The 16,406-nt window shown below is 42.9% G+C and overlaps 1 protein-coding gene across 1 annotated transcript in view; it reads right to left on the reverse strand.

Moving 5' to 3' along the window:
- The window catches only part of Ptprt (protein tyrosine phosphatase receptor type T), a 1,128,608-nt gene that overhangs the window by 161,795 nt on the left and 950,407 nt on the right, over positions 1-16,406 (reverse strand). The gene's annotated exons all lie outside the window — the stretch shown is intronic.

The raw sequence follows: 16,406 nt of genomic DNA on the forward strand, positions 1-16,406 counted from the left end.
CAAGGGGCCTGGTATATGGCAGAAATGTAGTATTTAGGATGTTTAAAAAAAAGGCTAAGAAAGAGGCTGGAGAGAGGAACAGGAATGTTTACACATGACACTCTGAGCCACATGTTTTGTTCTGTAGCCCAGGAAACACAGAGAGACATTCAAACTCTGTTCATGAGGTAACAATGTGGTCACAATTATGTCCCAGTGTATCATCTCAGCTTCAATGGGGAGCCAAAGTGGCTTGGAGCAATGAGCTTGGAAACTACTGTAGGCATCCAGGTGGAAGATAAGAGTCACAAGGACTCCAGAAACTGTAGTGGCGAATCCAAGATGGTAATAAAAGCGATAGTTGCTGAAATAAATCTTATGAAAATTGGTAGCAGATAGAGCAAGGGGAAGAAAGGAGAAAAAAATGACAAGAGTGGGCACCGAGCTTTGGTTTGCATGATGTGGTAGATGTCAAAGACCAAGATGTTATGATAGAAGCCCCTTCAGTGGTGACCAGGAACAACCAGTGGGACATGCTGGAGGACCACAGAAGAACATCCAGATTCCAGGTAGTCATGTCAAAAGTGAGAGCCTGTATTAGAAACGTTCAGTGAGTTCAACCAAAAGACCTCAGTGCTGAAAGCACAGACTGTGTGGTGAGGTTATCAGGAGCAACTGTGCTTATGTGCTTCATTCAGGCTTCAGGTACAACATGAACATGCAGAAAACTCAACTTTCTTTTAAGCATTCTCTAAGAGATTTTGCAGTAGTAACTAAGGATTTGCTTTCCTATTTATAAAGGGAAGGCATGGTAATTCAGAGGTGATAGACATATGCAGAGAAGGACTCTTGACAAAAGATAAGATCCATGGCGATTCAAGAGGAAGAACAGGATGGGGACATGGGAAGTGCCAATGACACTAGTGTTCAGTCAGAGTTACATGCTCAGGGCTGACACTATAGATGATTGGCGATCAGAACAAGAGCTGAGCTCGGACTTATGGGGAAACACATCAGAACTGGCTTCTCACACAGCCACCAAGCAAGATGACTATCAGTTTACAGGTACCATTACTGAGGCTGGCAAATCAAAGGCTGTCTATATGACTCAGTGCCCCAAAAATCTAAAGGAGGTATTCAAAGAGGCAGAACTGGAAATTCTTCAGAGAATTGCTTAGCATCAATTTCAGTCCCTAATAGACTCAGTTTCTGACTCTGATGACTCCTGCCTTTTAGTCTGGTACTGGGACGAATGTAAGGGATTTGGGTGCAACCTCTTCACCCTTGGCTTCCACAGGACCCAACAGGAACACAATTCAAGTAAATTAGAATTGGCAGCAAGGCACCAGGTGGCAATTTATCCAATTAGATAAGCTTTAAGGCTCTCCTCGAGTCCCCTGTGGGATGTGGTCATCAAAAACAATCTTGTGAACTCAGCTTACTAATTCAGCTGTTCTCCAACACAAGGCTACAAGATTGACCTTGTACCCTAGCCAGCTGCTCCCTCTGTGCCCTGAGTAATCCCAAAGGCTACATCAGTTTTCTCAAAGCAGCAGTCACTCGCCTCTCCCCCCTATTCTTTCCTCAAAGCTATGATGACTTAGAGTCTTATCTCCTCTTAGATTCAGTCCCCCATCCACACCTGACTTTTTGTTTCTAGCTGTCTTTTCTTGACTCTGGAAATCTCAGTTACAGTGCTTCTTGGAAGCTTCTCCCTACCCTGAATTTGACGTCTCTATGTGAGTCCAGGGGCCATGTTTGTCTCCCTCTCACAATGTTACCAAGCAACTATCTCATTCTGATCTTCCCCAGGGATTTTTATGACCTTTGTTGGCAAGGGAAGAGCTGGTCTATGTTACTCTGTACTCTTCTGAAATCTCTGATGAATTTTGTCTAGCTGTACATTCAACCACATGAGAGAGATCTCTAGGGAGAAGATAAACCAAGAGACTTGATACTTCGAAAATGATTCAACAATCAGGATACCAGCATCACCTGGGAGCTTATTAAAAGTTCAGACTCACAGACTCTATCCCAGGACCGTGGAAACAGCAGCTCTATTTTAACAGAGTCCCTATGTGCATTAAGTGCATGGCAAAATCCACATAACACCGACCTTGAAAGTAGTCAGAATAAGAACTCTTCTGTCTAGAGATTCTATCCTGATGAGATCCAGCTCTTGCTGTCTGGTCACTAACAGACCATTGTAGAAGACAGAACTCAGAAATCCAATTGACATTTATTTATTATATATATTTTTTATATTTTGTTTTTATTTTATTTTTTATTATAATTTTTTTATTTTCTATATTCTTTGTTTACATTCCAAATGATTTAAATATGACTTTCCTGTAAAAAAAAAAAAAAAAGAAAGAAGAAGAAGATAGAACCCCCTGCTGGGTCTCAAAGGTCAAAAGCAGGGAAGTGACTGAATAGATTAGGGAGCCACAAGAACTATCCACTGGACCCTATCACATTTCTCTCATCCAGATTTTAACCAGGGATTCCTTACCAAACAAGGGCTGTGCTCCATCATAAAGCAGTGACTTTATGAAAATAGTCATCATTCCCAAGTGCCACTGAAGTGGTAACCTTTCCTTGTTTACTGGCTCCTACTTTCCTACCTGATTTGACTTCCTCAAAGGCTAGATTATTAACAAAGCCCTCCCATGTTAAAGTCAGCAAGCTTCTTAAACTCTGACCCCCCTTTCACTATAGGTTCACATGGCTTCCCCATCTTAACTTGGGGGTGTCCCTTAACTTCAGTGCTATCCATACTCTTGGTGATATATGTCCTTCTTTTAGTTCTGGGACTTATTCCCCTCTTCTCAAGTTACTCACAGGGCAGAAAGCACACCACCAACAGTGGAAGGTGCTTTCCAGAGCCACGGTGTACACATTATCAAGTAGACCGGACTCTATGAGCTTTGTGCCTCATTTGATGTTGAAATGCTCTGGTTTTATGCTACTGGCTCAAAGCAATGAACCTCAAACAGAAATCCTTGACTTTCTAAGTCTATTTCTATTGGCTAACTACTTGGGTGACCTTGGCCAAATCAATGAAACACAATGTGATGTAATATCCTCATTTGTAAAAATTGAGAGAAAATGCCAAAATCACAAAGATTTTCTCAGGATCAGGTGTAGTCATAGAGGTGAAATTGCTTAGCAAAGTCTAAGGGACCCCATGCATTCTGTCTGTGTCCTGATACTATGATTTGAGAAATAGTTTCAGAATGTCTGCAAGCTTTGGGAACCAGAGGTTAGAGTCACAAATCCTTGGAGTCAGCTACCTGGCTTTATCCAAGTCCTTAGAATCAAGTCAAGCAGAGTCCCCATCCCTGGAGTGATGCACTTGACTCCGCTCATATAGGGAGGGCCCTTATCAGGCTTATATCTGGATGACTTAATGGCAGCAATAACATAATTTGGCAACAAGGGATTAATGATTCACTCTCAAAGCACTCGCACTGGCGTCAGGCCCAATTTCATAGCTGTACTTCAGAGAATTTTCCCTGTAAGGATATGCAGCAAAAATAGAAGTCACAGATGAAGAACGTCTAATTGCAATTGATAAAACCCAAGTAAATCCCAGTGGATGCATAACCCACGCTGGTGATCATTGCTGATGGTAAAGAAAGGAGGCTGGCTCTTGGGGATGCAGTTCCTAAAAGCTGCGCTCTTTAAAACACACAGTGGCCTCTCAGCTATCCAAGGGCATATTATCCCCAGTGTGGCTTATCTCAGGCAAATCTTACTGTGCTGGCAGTTTACCCCTCTCTACTTAATGACTTCTTTTGTTGAAGAGTTTCTCTGTCTTTACTTTGGCTTTGTGTGTATCTGGCACCCAGCAGCGAAAACCTTTGAAACCCTGACTCTGAGCTGCTACCTCTATGCCAAGGAAGGTTTTAAGCATAGCAGGCATCTCTGATTATGGATGTTTTGCCAAGTGGACAACAGGGAACAGATAAGGAAGCTGGGTAACTTCCCGGTTCTGCTAAAGTCAGGTATGCACTATATATTCGCTTGAGTTGGCTGGAAGCGAATTCTCTAACCGATGAGGGTATTTTAAGATGGAATTGAAGTCCAAGATAGGAAACAACTTTGTAGGAGAGCATCTGGCTACTTCATTAGATTCAAGCCTCTAGACTTTACAAATTGCATCCCAAAGCATTCAAAGTATTTGTAATTGTGATCATGAACTACTTTGGCAGCCTTTGAGGGTAGAAATTGTAGTGAACAGGAGGGGAGCGAGAAGCCTGGGGAGAAACAAATGCTATTGCTGAGGGTTTTTTTTAATGAAAAAGATGTGTATTTTAGATATTTTTTTTGCTAGTGAGTGTGATGTTGATACAGGAAAAAAATATAGACAAGATGATTAAAGCAGGTTCCCCAAGCCTTCCTATTCATAAAGGGGAGGAATGATAGTTAGACCAATACAGACTCTATCTATGTCAGTCAGCAGCCAACCAGGAAAAGGAAAACAACTCTAAGCCTTTTAAAGGCAGCAAATGTACTCAGGATCAGAAGACCCTGGTGAATCAAGAGGAGGATTATCAGGATACTACTAACCATTGGATACAGGAGAGATATAAAGATGTAGATAAGCCAGAGGTTAGAGGGCAAGTTTACATTGTAAGAGCTTTGGGGGAACTTTGGGGGAGTTAGAACCATGGGGCAGACACAAACATGGACAAAGGAGGAGCTGAAACTAATTGAGGGGGCGTTTTCCCTATTTTCCCTCTTCCAACTCTAACTGGGATTTTCTATTGGATAAACCCGGAAGTCACGGCATGGTGGTCTGGGTGAGGAGGCATGCAGGGACTATCTGGGTGTCTGAGCAGAACATGACAACATAGAAGGACAATCAGAGATCAGATGGGTGTAGGGCCAACATGGGCTTTTTATAAACATATGGTCCCAGACTCTATTCTGTTCAGCTTTTGATGTGTATATCTCATCTTGTCTTTTGATTTCAGCAAAGTCAGAGCTGCGGTCAAGAGATCACGGTTGGCTTGTATAGCAGCTACATGTTAACCTGGGGCTTCGCAGAAGATGGCAATGTAAGAGTTGAGAGGACCAGGATTCAAGAGCACGCATATAACACTAATATAATTATCTATAAACTGTTGGACAGAGCTTAAACTACAACTTACATGTTTTAAGCCTGGTACCTGTAATTCCCCCTTTTAATCCTCACTGAAACACTATGGAGCGGGTTCTGCTATTATAGTCTTCTCAAAGATGGGGAAGCTCAAAGGGAATAGATAAGAGCCGCTGGCAGCATCACCCACAAAACCTGCAAGTCTGATGCCAGACTCCTTCTCATTAAACTGCTGCGCTATTCTGCCCCTTCTCACCTAAATGTGGGGAGAGGTTGCTCAGCACAAGACTGGTCGTTTTCCCTCACATACCTAGAAGATAGAAGGAGACTCCTATTAAGGAAACCAAAAATCCTATTTCAATCAGCTGGATAAAACTGTCTTTATCTAAATACCTACCATCAGTATTTATATCTATCCCCGCTGGGTCTGCCACCTGCTCTTCCCAGCAATTCCATTTCATACCTGCCTTTGCTGGAAGCTCCTCTCTGTGTGCCCTCCAGCCAGCATACCTTATTCTAATATCTAAGGGATTGATGAACATGTCATGTGAATCTTGTTATATGAGCTAAATTATACAGGCTTTGCTCAAGTGATATTTAAACTTGACCTTTTCAACTTAACTTCTTTTATTCTTTTCACTTCCCTTGTACATCAACCACCATTTCAAAGTCCTAATACTCTGAGTTTAGTTTTATTATTAATCTCTGGGCTTTCTTGCCAAGACCTTTCTTGATATTTAGCAACCAAAGCGCCTCATGTTAATTCCACAGAGAGACATGTTTTGTTCAAGTGTAGGTGAGCACTTTCCATGGTGTTTCCAACACCCAATCTTTGAAGTTGCTGTCTAATATTTTTTAATTGCTTACTTAGTCTTCCACATCTGTCATGTGATCTCCACAGTGAGAACAAAACCTCACTGTGTGGATTGGGTTGATAATGGAATACTTATGGATTATTCCTTGCTTCTTTCAAGTGACATCATCTAGGATGTTTTGCAAGTAATAAATAAATTGCCTCAATTCATCATATAACAGTAATTTCATTTAGCCGAGACTTAACTTGGAGTCAATGCCAAGTAGCTGGAAGACACCACAGAGACATGGGTTTTTCACAGATAGCTCTATTGTTGCTTTGGAAAGTAATTTAATAAGTCCTGAGTTAAGTGTAAAGAAGATACACATTTCTAATATCCCACACTCCCTCAACATTACCTAGCCAGTCCTAAGAGGTTAGAAGTGACTTCATCATAGCCTATACAACTAAATCTGCTAAATATTGCTGACAGAGGTGCCCTCATTTTCCATCTTAAATGGAGGTTAGCTCCGTTTGAGATGAGAATCACTTTAATTGATTGTTTGAAAGCCCTTTGGCCACTAGAATAAATCATTCCCCAGTGCTGATTCTGCTTCCCCTCCCCATGGATTTCCTGACTCTGTGTTTCTAGGTGGACTTGGTTTTGCATAATGAATATTCTGTATAGGTCAAATTCCAACTAGGTTGTAAGTGGCTCTATGAGATGGGGCAATAAGGTCCTTACAGAAATGTCCTTCTGGGTGCAAGAAAATGTCTTTAGCACAAAATACTTTTCATCTGTTAAAATTTAGCACTTGACTTACTCAAAAGTAGATATATGCAACAGACTCTATATATAGGCATGATTGACATACCCCTAGTAGAGAGAGCAAGGGATGGAGATACCTTTTAATCTTCTGATGATTTCAACTGCTCTTTCGTGTACTGGAGAGGTCTAGCCTATGTGCACTGCTAGGGCCCAGGAACAAATTTAGAGAAAGGATTTGATCTGCTTTCAGAACAAAATTGTAAGCGAAGCTAAAGTTGGGGACAAAAGTTGTCTCCAAAATCAGGAAGAAGATGCACTTTGTAAAAGCTTATAAGGGTCAAGCCAAAGTCAAGGTTAACAACCAGGGTGTAATGAAGTGGGGCCAAATCCAAAGCAGGGGTCAGGCAGTAGCCTTTGGCTTAGATTTAGGCTCTGGCAGTCTACATTCATAGAGAGGGGTCAAACCATGTCTAGGGTTGGGCTTTGACTTTGATCAGAAACAAAATTTAGACCAGGACAATGGAACTAGACAAGTCACATCACCTCCGAATGGATTATACACATTAACATGAATTCAGCACTAAGCCTGAGAGGGTTGATCCTGGAAATTCTCTGGATATGGCCTAACCTGGGAGATGCTGCAGCTGTAGCAATGATCGTAGTTACTGTGAGGTGCTGAGCATGAGGGTTAATGAAGAACCAATCTTACCATCATGTAGCTTGCTTATTGGAAAAGGAACTTGTAAATTGGAAAGGTCTCGCATACACGATGCTCACACAGAGATATGTCCAGGAAGACTACATGTACAGTTCTGATTATGTAAAACTAGACTACATGCTTGATTTCTACATGATGTCAGTGGTCTGACATAGATGGTAGGCATCTCTGCCACCATCAAACAACCCCCTCTTGCCTATCTCCACACTGGTGTCCTCTGATTCTACAAGGCCTTCTCTACTGACGAAGATGGAGAGCCTGAGCTAGCCCTACACCAACAGAACTTTCTCTTGCTTGCAGAGATCTGTGCATCAAACCTGGAACTCAGGGGGGCTTCAAAGCCACTTAGCTGTCACCCACAACCTACACTGGGAATTAAGAATCTAGTGTGAAGAACAGAGGTAGGAGAGAACACATACTTCTCAGGATGGCCTGCAGCAAAGCAATAGTCCCTTTGGACTTTCCCAGGCACCTGGTAAGAGAGAGCACCTGACCACAGTGAGCTGGTTGTAACTCTTGCTGTGCAGGTGAACACAGGCTCAAGCAATAGCGTAGCAAGGGAAACCCTCCCAAGAGCAGTATATGACAGAATACAAAAGCCAGCCAAGGATGGTGCCCAGGGTTTCTAACCTCAGGACATGGGAAGAGGGTGACATAAGCCTTGACTGTAAAGCAAAGGCTCAGGCAGGGGAAGGCCAAGAGCGAATCCTATGACTAATAAATCATGGAAGACAAAAGCTACACCAGAAAGGTAAGGGTCAGGGCTATGGAGTGGATACTAGTAGAAGAAATATATAGTATAACAAATGAAGGTACAACAGAGGAGAGATGGGTAGTTCACAAAGACTAAGATATTGATACTGTGGTCTCTTAGAGGTCTCTCTGCTGGGAAGGCATCACACTTGAGGTTCAGACACAGACTACCACCCCTAAGCTCAAGTTCATTGTGTTGGCAAGCGTTTGAACTCCCAAGGCCTTGTTAACAATGACTGCAGTCAGAGAGGTTTAAACCGACAGATATGGATTCTTACACTTGCAGAGACTAAACGTCCAAAATGAACATGGCACTAAAGCCACATTTTCCTGAAACCTCCTCCGACCCCGCTAGTCTTCAGTTCTGGCATTCTGTGCCTTGAAGATATACAATTTCTAGTTTGTCACACTGCTCTGCCTGTGTGTATGTCTTCATATGATGCTCCCCTCTTCTGTCATACTGGCTTAAGGCCCACTTTCTGACTTTGCTTTAACAAATCACATCTGTGGGGACTTTATGAATAAATTTATGTTCACAGTTACTGGGGTTTACCACTTCAACAGATCTTTTGAGAGACAAAATTTGGCATACAACTTAGTTGAGTCACAATGTTACAAGCGTCCCAGGGATGGGATATAGACAGGATGAGGATCTTAGAAATTCACTAAGTAAAGGGTAAACAGTGCCTGAGGTCATGGCCACTGACAGCATGCTAGAAGAGAAAAGAGAGTTTCTTGCTCAGACATAGTCTGAACCGAACATAGGCCTTTGGGAAGGACGTGTCCTGGCTTTCTGCCTGAATAACATTGCAGGGAACACTGGGGACTGAGGCTCCCCAAGGCTCTTATTCAAAACAAGTTCAGTTTTTTTCTAAACAACTCCAGACAAATTGATCCCTCAAGGGATGATTGTATTACCTGGCTGGGGTGGGGAAGCAGGATGTAGGAAGGGAGACAAAGATCTGCCCAGCTGGGGCAGCTTAGTCCAAATATCACCTCTGTAACACGCAGTTTTGAGTGGGTATCAGAGGACTGGGAAAAGAGAGAAGGTACCCTGAAGGGTGGGAGAAATCTATAGCAGGGATTAGAGGAAGTGTGGGCCGGATCAGAGAGGAGCTGGAAAACATGCAGCGTGGAATTCAGATTAGCTCTACTAACCCAAGCGAGGGTAATAAACCAGCAAGGGGCAGGGCAGCAATTGTGGAGATTCCGGCCAAATCTACCAAGAATGTGTTTGCTTTTTTTCTAGCCTTTGCATCACAGCTTTCTTTTTCTTTTTCTTTTTTTTTAATGGAAACACTGAATCCATTCTTGTTGGACTAAAATAAATCTATCATCTTCTCCAAAGGATGAGTGGGACTACAACTCTTCTCCTAGTAGAGGCGGCGAGCTGAGGACAGTAGAAGCAGGCCTAGAGTGGTGAGAGTGCCTGGTGCTGGTCATGCTGACACACCATATTTCTCTCATGATTCTGTTCATATCTGATTTCTTCTGTGCCAGCCCCATGCAAAGCGAGGACAGACATTAGGCTTAGCATGCCCAGGCCCAGCACATTTGGGAGGCTTGGTAGAGGGGCCATGTAGAGTTTCTAGTAGGCTGGAAGCCCAGTGACCACTCACAATAACCCTCACAAAATTGGAAAAAGACATGCTAGGTATAATATCTAAGACATCACTGTATAGAGAAAGAAGTAAATACAGGAGAATGGACACAGTGCACTGTATCTGGCTCATGCTCCAACAGTATTAACCTCTTACCATTTCATCTGATTATGTGTGCATAAGGCTAAGGGAAAAAAGACTGGCATAGTTGCCGGGAGGGGGGAAAGGTTGACGAAATCTAAGCAGATCCGAGACAAGCTGATGCTACAGGTGAGTTGCAAGTTCAAGTGGAGCCCTTACTCCTGGCTAAAGGCAGCTGGCCATTTCTTGTAGATTCAGCCTGAGACAATAGGCTTTTCAGAACTCCTACATGTAAGGAAGCCAGACTGCAGAAGGGGGACATCCCAGCAAAGCAAGGCAGGAGGGGAGAAAGGCTTATGTGATCAGTGTGGAAGAGATAAAGACTGCAAAGGAGGAAACCTGGAGGGTCGGAGAAGGCAGAAGCAGCAGACTATCCTGCAGCACAATGGACGCTCTGAGTAGGTGTTAATCAGGACCAAACTCTTCTATTTAAAGGATCACTTCTCTGTGAAGGATCACTTGGGCATCAGTGGGGAGGACTCACTGGAAGAGGAAGAATGTGAAGACAGCCATACCAACTAGGAAGCTGTAGCACTAACTTGAGTAGGACTTCAATAGTTTCAGGCATGAGCACTGCAGAGAGGAAGGGGAAAGTGATACTGGAGGCAGAACCAGCCAGATGTGGAGGCAGATTAGGTAGCAAAGATGGGGAAGGAGAGAGGAGAAGAATAACACTGGGTTTATGAATCTGAATTTTAGTGGCAGTTTGAGGACAAGACTATGGTTTAGACTTCTTGGTCTAAAGGAAATAAATATCCCAGGAATGAAAATCGTGCCATAGCTGGAGAGATGGCTCAGAGGTTGAGTACTGGCTACTTTTTCAGAGGTTTTGAGTTCAATTCCTAGCAACTACATGGTGGCTCACAGCCATCTGTAATGGGATCTGATTGCTTTCTTCTGGTATGTCTGTATCTATATACATAAAAATAAATATTAAAAGAAATCGTGCCATGAAAACCTCAGTCACCGCGGTTCCTCAACTAAAGGCCATTCTGAAGGCAGCATAAGCATTTGAGTGCTGCTGGGTAGAACTCTCCATGGACGGTGAGTTGACTCATCTGGACAAAGTCTACTGATTCAGTTGAGAGGTTGGTAGCAGACAATGACAGCCAGAACAATGGGCCAACAGCCTTGGATGGACCATGGATACAATTCTGGAGTACTCATCTCTATACAGAACCAGCCTGCAGTCGTATGAGTGGCCTAAGGGCAGAGCTAAAAAGGGTTCTGTGTCGAGCTTGCTGTACCATTGGGCCCAGCATTTAAGCTAGATCTCAGCTTCATTGTGCGCCTGGGTTTATAGATTCCGATTGGCTCTTCAGAAGCTTCTAGCCCAAGGCCTTGATGGTTCTTATCTACTTTTCTCTTTTTCACTCAACACAGAGATAATAGCTGTTGTCTGGCCACTGGATAGCTTGCCTCTTTGCCTGGCTCTTTCTGGGTCTCTGTTTTTCCATCTATAAAATGGGTTTAGGTTTTAATAACATGAATATGTGCCCAAGGCAATGATGGCATCTCCCTTGCTCTCTTTACAGCTAATCAATGTTGATATTTTTGTTCTGCTGATAAAGAAATGGAGCAACTACTTTGAAACCATGTGGCTTTTCATGAGATGCAGTCCTAAGTCACTCTGCTATGGTGTGTCCCACTCTGCTATGGTGTGTCTTAGTAAGCACCAGCCTAGGTGCTTACTAAGATGGGCTATGGGCAGGCAGTGTGATCAATAAATGTGGAGACTCCTAGAGAGGCCTGGGTTTGAATCTTGGTGCCATACTTTCCAAATTCTGTGATTTTTTTTTCAGCCACTTACCCTTTAAATATCTGATCTGTAAAATCAGAAAATCACTTTACTTGGTAGAGATTTGGGGGAATTGTACATGTGCTAAAAAAGTAAAGCCCTGAGCATTTTCCCATAACATAGGAAGCACGGGACATCCATTGTTCATTTTACTGTTCTTCTTATCATACTGTCAGACTTCCTTGATATCATCTGCCCCCAAAACTGCTACTTCTCTGTGGTGCATCTTCAAGGCTGAGGTTGCCCCAGAGCCTGCCCCTCTTCTCTCCACCAAACATCACCAAGAGTTTACAGCTTCACCCTGTTCTGCATCTAGCCTCTACCCTCACACCATCTGTTTGCTGCCACTGGAGCTGTGAGCTCCATGGGCATGAGTGTTATGCCTTCTGGGCTTCTAACACTACAGGGCCTAGTCAGTGACTCTGGGAGGCTGCTCATCTGTCTCCTTGTCCCCTCTCTGCCCACACAGACTTGTTCCAAAGCCCCCAGTTCACTGTATCTGCGTTTAGGATGTTCATAAAAACACCATTCTAAGGGCTGTTTCTGAGCATCCCGACGAGTATTATTAAAACCTGAATCTTGTCACATAGCAAGGCCCTAATTATGGAACAATAGTAATAGCTTTAACATGAGGTACATGGAAAATAAATGAATGCTACAAAAGATCTAACCAGTGCCCTCTCAGCCTTGAACTTTGGCTGTGATTATACCTGTTTTTCCAGGCAGGCTGGATCTCATCTGCTTGACTTTAATAAGTGAGGAATCTGGACTGCATATAGTTTGGGTGCTTTTATCAAGGTCCCCAGTTTTGACAAATACATTCTGGGCTTCGGAAGAAGGCCTGGGCTAATGTCCTTCTTGTGGAAAAGTTAACAATGGGCATTGAGCATGGCCAAGACAGTCAAAGCAAAGTGTTATCAGGGATCACCTTTAATCCTTCTACTTTGGTCTATGGCTGGACACAGTCCATGTTCAATTAGGTCTGGAGGCACAAAGGCCTGTGGAGATAGAGAAGTGCAAGATGCAAGACGTTCTTTCCGACTAGGGCTGGACTAGATTGAAGTCTTGCAGGTGAAATGTCAATTGAGTGGTTACTTGTCCTTTGTAGCTTCAGGTCAGCCTTCTAGAGAAAAATGTCCAGTCTTGGTCTGGGAGGTGTTTGCTTCATTGCTGGACATGGAGAAGCATCCCCTTGGGTGTGGGTCATAAAGGAAGGGAGTAATTGCAGAGCTTAGACGCCGCTCATTTGCTCCTATGCTCCCTAAGCAGGGGCCAAGATGATAAAGGGACATTTCACATCTATATTTGCACTGTTTGGAATTCACTAAGCCATGTGTGTGTATACCATCCCAAATTTGAAATAGGGTCAGGAAAGTGAATTTTAAGATTATTTTCTTTCCATTATTTTAAAAATTAAAATGAAGGCAGCTAAAGAATGTTTACTTGCTTCATATAACTCTCTCCTCCCTCCCTTCCTCCCCCTTCTCTCTCTCACCCTCTCCCTCTCCCTCTCTCCTTTTCTCCCTCTCTTCCTCTCTCCCTCTCTCCCTCTCTGTACCTGGTGGTGTAGTTTGTATATATGTGTATGTGAAAGTGTACAGTTATATGGGTTTATTTAACATTGAGTATGGAGGCTGATGCTGGTGTGTTCCTTAACTGTGGTTAAGTTTGACAGTGTCTTGTTGAGTCTGAGGTTCCTAGATTCAGCAAGTCTAGCTGGCCCTGGAACTTCAGGGATCTCCCCACCTCTACCTTTTGCTGCTGGGATTATAGGAGTGTGCTCCTCCAACTAGCTTTTCATCTCCATCCTGGGGACACCAATTCAAGTCCTTACACTTGCATGGCAACTCTTTGTTGACTAAGCTATCTTCTCTGCCCATAATTTCTTTCATTTTTAACTGTTTAAAAGGCTTGCATCTGAACTGAGACATACTCTAAGTATAAAAAATAGCAGATATCATACAGTACAAAAATGAAAATGTGAACTATCTTCCATTTAATGGTTTTGTAAAATATTGATTACTTATTAAATGGTATTTGGGCATGTTTAATGAAATAAATTATATTATTCAAGTTAATTCCAGGTTTCTTTTATTTTCATAATGGGACTTCAAAATTAGAAATTATATCCACCGAAAATTTTATTTTTATTGAACAGTGCTGCTCTGAAGCTTTTAAAAAGCTATTTCTAGAGGTTTATTTTGTCCCTTAGGGGACGCTTGAGATTGCCTGGATATATTTGGTTGTGACAATTGGGGCTGACATCCTAATGGTATCTAGTGGATAAAGAATGGGAATTCTCTAAACATTATACAATGGACAAGTTAAACCTCAGCATAGAAAATGATCCAGCCTCAGACATCAACCATGCCAAGGTCAGGAGCCTGGGTATAGAGCAGGATTTCCTCAAAAAAGAAGGCTAATGGTCCAGGGACACCTGGGGGAAGTAACTGGACAGTGGCCCTCAAGCACAAATCTCAGCTTTTTTTTTTTATTAACCTGGCACTGGGTATGATTCTTCTCTACATGAGGAGATTAAGTTCAGCAAAGAGTAACTTACCCTGACCACCAGACCAGAGAGTGGCAGAGTTGAGAGCTGAAAGCAGACTCCATCCATTGCCAAGGTTGGGGCATCCATGCTATCCCACATAGCTGTGCATCTCTCCATGCTGGGGCTGCTATGGAAACAGCCATTGAACGTATAGTCCAATATCCCCATCATTCAGACCCGGGCAGTTATTATTTACATCAGCGATTATTGCCACCAGGGAATGGGCATTAACAAAAGTCATTGAAAGGGACAGCCTGCTCTGAGGGGGAAAAAAAATCTCCCATCACCTCACCTATCAAACAAAGCTGGGAAACGGGTAGAAATAAATGGAGCACAATAAAATAAACCTGTCAGAGGAGGAACGTTCAGACGCCTCGGAAGGCGAGAGGTAAGAACAAATGTGCCTGATATGGGATTGGCTCTGTTTAAAGAAAACATAATCTCACTGCTTGACTTGAATAGAGCTCAGAGAACAATGGCAGTATGCCTGGAATTGCTCACACACACTCCAGGGAGGCACTGTTTCTCCATAAATCCAGTTGGGGACAGTGGTGAGAGTCACTTTCCTCTTGCCATCCTTCTGCATGCTCCCCTGTGTCTGTTTGTGACTTCTGCCTCTCTTGAGGGAGGGTGGGTCTAGTGGGCTTGATCTAGAGAAAAGTGGGAACTGGCATTTTGTGAAGACCCACTATGTTCTGCCAATGTTTAGGGTATTCCTCAAGGTTATTTAATGGAATCTTTTTTTTAATTCGGTATATTTTTTATTTACATTTCAAATGATTTCCCCTTTTCTAGCCCCCCACTCCCCCAAAGTCCCATAAGCCCCCTTCCCTCCCCCTGATCTCCTACCCACCCCTTCCCACTTCCCTGTTCTGGTTTTGCCCTATACTGCTTCACCGAGTCTTTCCAGAACAAGGGGCCACTCCTCCTTTCTTCTTGTACCTCATTTGATGTGTGGATTATGTTTTGGGTATTCCAGTTTTCTAGGTTAATATCCACTTATTAGTGAGTGCATACCATGATTGATCTTTTGAGACTGGGTTACCTCACTTAGTATGATGTTCTCCAACTCCATCCTTTTGCCTAAGAATTTCATGAATTCATTGTTTCTAATGGCTGAATAGTACTCCATTGTGTATATATACCACATTTTTTGCATCCACTCTTCTGTTGAGGGATACCTGGGTTCTTTCCAGCTTCTGGCTATTATAAATAGGGCTGCTATGAACATAGTGGAGCATGTATTCTTATTACATGCTGGGGAATCCTCTGGGTATATGCCCAGGAGTGGTATAGCAGGATCCTCTGGAAGTGACATGCCCAGTTTTCTGAGGAACCGCCAGACTGATTTCCAGAGTGGTTGTACCAATTTGCAACCCCACCAGCAGTGGAGGAGTGTTCCTCTTTCTCCACATCCTCACCAACACCTGCTGTCTCCTGAATTTTTAATTTTAGCCATTCTGACTGGTTGGTGTAAGGTGAAATCTCAGGGTTGTTTTGATTTGCATTTCCATAATGACTAATGAAGTTGAACATTTTTTTTAAGATGCTTCTCTGCCATCCAAAGTTCTTCAGGTGAAAATTCTTTGTTTAACTCTGTACCCCATTTTTTAATAGGGTTATTTGATTTTCTAGAGTCTAACTTCTTGAGTTCTTTATATATATTGGATATTAACCCTCTATCTGATGTAGGGTTGGTAATGGAATTTTTAATATGACAGCATGAAGTAACCATGATACTTGGTTTCCCAGGTAAAATAAACCTACCCAGTATGTAAGGTTTCTATAATCAAGAGGTGGCTAAGATGAGATGCTAACAGGGTTGCCAGGGACACGCTGAAATGTGGTTCTTTACAGCAACACAAAAACAGGGCCAAAACAGGCCCACAGTAGATGCTACTGAGGTTCTGTCAAAATCTCCTTTATGATTGATGTATTTACTCCCGGCTACTGTAGACATTGGCTGTAAATAGCTCATAGATACCTCCTACTTTGGAGAAGGAATCCGTTTCTCTAGAAGGCTGTGCAGCACCCATGGCAACCCACAGTAATTAGCACACTGGCCAACCTGTGGAACAATTCACATTCCCGAGACATCCCAGGGCTCTGACTAACTCAGGCTACACTGTGTCCTTTGTCCTTCCCTGTCTATTTCTCCTTTTTATCTAAGCACATCTCTCAATGAACAATATGCACATG

This window comes from Apodemus sylvaticus, chromosome 5 (assembly GCF_947179515.1).
Source record: "Apodemus sylvaticus chromosome 5, mApoSyl1.1, whole genome shotgun sequence".
Taxonomy (NCBI): domain Eukaryota; kingdom Metazoa; phylum Chordata; class Mammalia; order Rodentia; family Muridae; genus Apodemus; species Apodemus sylvaticus.